Source organism: Peromyscus maniculatus, chromosome 13 (assembly GCF_049852395.1).
Source record: "Peromyscus maniculatus bairdii isolate BWxNUB_F1_BW_parent chromosome 13, HU_Pman_BW_mat_3.1, whole genome shotgun sequence".
Lineage (NCBI taxonomy): Eukaryota > Metazoa > Chordata > Mammalia > Rodentia > Cricetidae > Peromyscus > Peromyscus maniculatus.
This window is the reverse complement of record NC_134864.1, coordinates 30,326,473-30,329,862: the sequence shown is the minus strand read 5'-3', so window position 1 is coordinate 30,329,862 and position 3,390 is coordinate 30,326,473. Positions and strand designations below refer to the sequence as shown.

Genomic DNA, 3,390 nt, shown 5'->3' with positions numbered 1-3,390 from the left:
TTGTGCTTGTATATGTGAAACATAAATTATTCATATAATTCAGACTTTCTTAATGCATAATTAAAATGCTGTTATTGGGGCTTGAATACATGTGTACTTTCTATAAAGAATTAGAATTGTAAAAACTAAATGTAGTCAATCTTAAAAACAAATGCAAGTGTAATATTTTGGATGAGTAGATTCCTAACTTTAAGGAAAAAATTACTTTTATTAAAGGCAATGGTACTATAACGATTTCAAAATATCAATTGGATTTAAATTTATTTTAACAGAATGGAAAGATAGTTAACTTTAAAAAATGTATTCAAAACACTTTTGGGCAATATCTTATACACACACATATATAATATCTGATATATATATATATATATATATAGACTATATATAAAGAATTCTTAAAATTCAAGACTAATAAAATATGGGGAAAATACCTCACAGAACACCTTACCTAGGAAGGTGTACAGGTGACAAATAAGCACAAAGAAAAAAGCTTGGTGTTGTAATTCAGAGAAATAAAGAATTAAACATCATTGAGACATCACTAAAGATCTACTAGAATGGGAATCCAAAGGCTGGTGAATATAAACGCTGGTGTGGACTTGGGCAATGGGAACTCTTGTTAATATGGAATTAAAATGGAAAATTTGTTTTGCAATATCATTAGGGTTTCTTACAAAATTAAAATACTCTTACCAAATTACCCAAAAATCTTGCTGGTATTTATCTAAATGATCTGAAACCATTATGGCAGAACAAAACCTGTGCCTGGATATTTATAGCAGCTTCAGTCATAATTGCTATATCTTAGTGGTATCCAAGATGTCCTTCAAGAAGGAAATGGAGGTAACTGTTACATTAAGACAACAGACCTCATTCATCACTCAAGTAAAGGCAGTCAGAAGCATGGATGTGAGCTGGGGGTAAAGTTTCTGCTCTATTCATGGTATCCTTTTATATAATTTTATTGCAAGGTAATCTTATGTTAGATGTAAATGTGTATTATAAATTTGAGAACATCTGATTTTTTAAAAGAGGCATGAAAATAAAATGTGACTACAAAACAATATAAACATGCCATTTCCATATATAAATTGTCTCTAAATATGAATGCTATAAACTATATCACTCATGCTACACCTAAAGTCAAAGGTTCCTATGTGATCCGTATGAACAGAGCCCCATTCATCTTTTCTCATATCCTATCCTTCTTCTGTAGGTTCTTGTAATTACGACATCTTAAGTGCACAGAGAACAAAGCATCATCCTTAGTCGGACAGGTGCAGAGACACTTCTGGTAGGATTGCCTCGATGACCGCCCAGGGAGAGTGGCAGGTCCAGTTCAAGTTCGTCATGGTGGGCAACAGCGGCACCAGGAAGACGACATTCGTGAAGCACCACTTGATGGGCAAGTTCAAGAACTATGCAGCTACCCTGGGCATGGAGGTGCACCCGCTCGTCTTCCATGCTAACAGAGGACCCATCGAGCTCAATGTGTGGGACACAGCCGGCCAGGAGAAGTTCGGAGGCCTGTGTAATGGCTACTGCATCCAAGCCCAGTGTGCCACTGTAATGTTTGATGTACCATCAGGAGTCACTTCCAAGAATGCACCTAACTGGCATAGAGATCTGGTATCTATGTGTGAAAACATCCACATTGTATTGTGTGGCAACAAAGTGGATATTAAGGACAGAAAAGTGAAGGCAAAATCTGTTGTCTTCCACGGAAAGAAGGATCTTCAGTGCTATGACATTACTGCCAAAAGTAACTACAACTTTGAAAAGCCTCTCCTCAGGCTTGCCAGAAAGTTCATCGGAGACCCTAATTTGGAGTTTATTGCCATGCCTGCTCTTGTCCTACCTGAGGTGGTCATGGACCCAGCTTTGGCAGCATAGTACAAGCATGATTTAGAGGTCGCTCACACAACTGTCCTCTCCGACGAGGATGGTGACCTTTGAGAAAGTGAAGCTGGATCCCTGAGTCAGAAGTCTAGTTTTATAGGCAACTGTCCTGTGACGTTGGCAGTGCAGCATGTGAGCCACTTTATTTAGCTAAACAGATCCTGTACTTCATTGGGATGCTGAAGGAGATGAAAGAGCTTCGGAGTGGACGTGGCAGTTAAAACATACCTTCGGTTTCTTTTTTGGGTTTTTTTTTTTTTTGACTTGCATATTTAGCTGTTTGGAACACAGTTGTTTTCCTCCTGAATTTCAAAAATAAGACTGCTACAGTCACATCACACTGTTCAGTCTGTGGTGAAATCTTGTTTGTCACTGTCATTCCCATTCTTTTTGTTTAGAATCAGAATAAAGCTGTATTTCAGATAATCTAAAAAAGAAAAGAAAAGCATCATCCTACTAGAGCCCTAGTAATATTCTTCTATATTTAAAATAATAATTTAATTTCAAAAAATATGAATGCTATCAACTAATACTTATATTTAATATTTATTAATTTTTTTACTTAAAATAGTATTTAAATGAGTGAAATAAAAGAAAATAATCTGTTTCTTTTTTCCTTTGTTCCCAACATAATATTTTTATTGATTATTTGGGAATTTCACACAATGTACCATGATCATCACCTGCTTCCCATTCCTCCTAGGTCCACCCTCCCACCTTGTGTCCGCCAAAAATTAAAAAAAAAAATACACCAAGTACAATTTGTTTGTGTTGCCCATATACTCATTGGAGTATGATCAAACTTCCAGTGGTCAGCCTCTTAAAGATAACTGAATAGTCCTTTCCTATCCCCATACCAAAACACGAGCTTTTATTTATTTGTTTAGGTAATGTTATTATTTTAATTGAACATTTTTTTCATATAATATGTCCTAGTTATGTTTTCCCCTCCCCTAATCCTTTCCAGACCCTCACCCACTTCCCCACCCACCCAAATCCACACCTTTTATTTCTTTGTTTCTCATTTAAAATATAAAAAGGCTTATAAAAACTAATAAATGCATTTCTATAAGAACAGTAAAATAGTTTTGTGAAGTAGAAATTTAGATATGAAGTTTTGAATAAGGTCATTATCAGAGAAAAGAGATACTGAACAAGAATAACATGCCAATCATCTAGAAACACAATGTCAACAAGTCTGCATCTGAGAACAATTTGATGAGAAAACATGAGGCAAAAACTAGTAAAATAAGTCTGCCATTAGTAATAGAAATCTTCACTTCTATCTGGAAGCTTCAACACTCTCTTTTAACAATTAAAATATTTAATATCCAGGAAAACAGTAAGCATAGAGTTGACTTGAGTAATATTATAAACCAGTTTCATTTAATTGACATTTATAAAATACATAGTTATATTTTATTCCCATCAGAAGAAAATAAGTTTTTGAAAACGCATTATCATAGATGTTATTAAGAGCCAAAAATATAT

The 3,390-nt window shown here is 34.7% G+C and overlaps 1 pseudogene; it reads left to right on the top strand.

Annotated features, from left to right (window-relative positions):
- The first annotated feature begins 1,308 nt into the window (after positions 1–1,308).
- Positions 1,309–2,011, top strand: LOC102927866 (GTP-binding nuclear protein Ran pseudogene; annotated as a pseudogene).
- Positions 2,012–3,390: the final 1,379 nt, after the last annotated feature.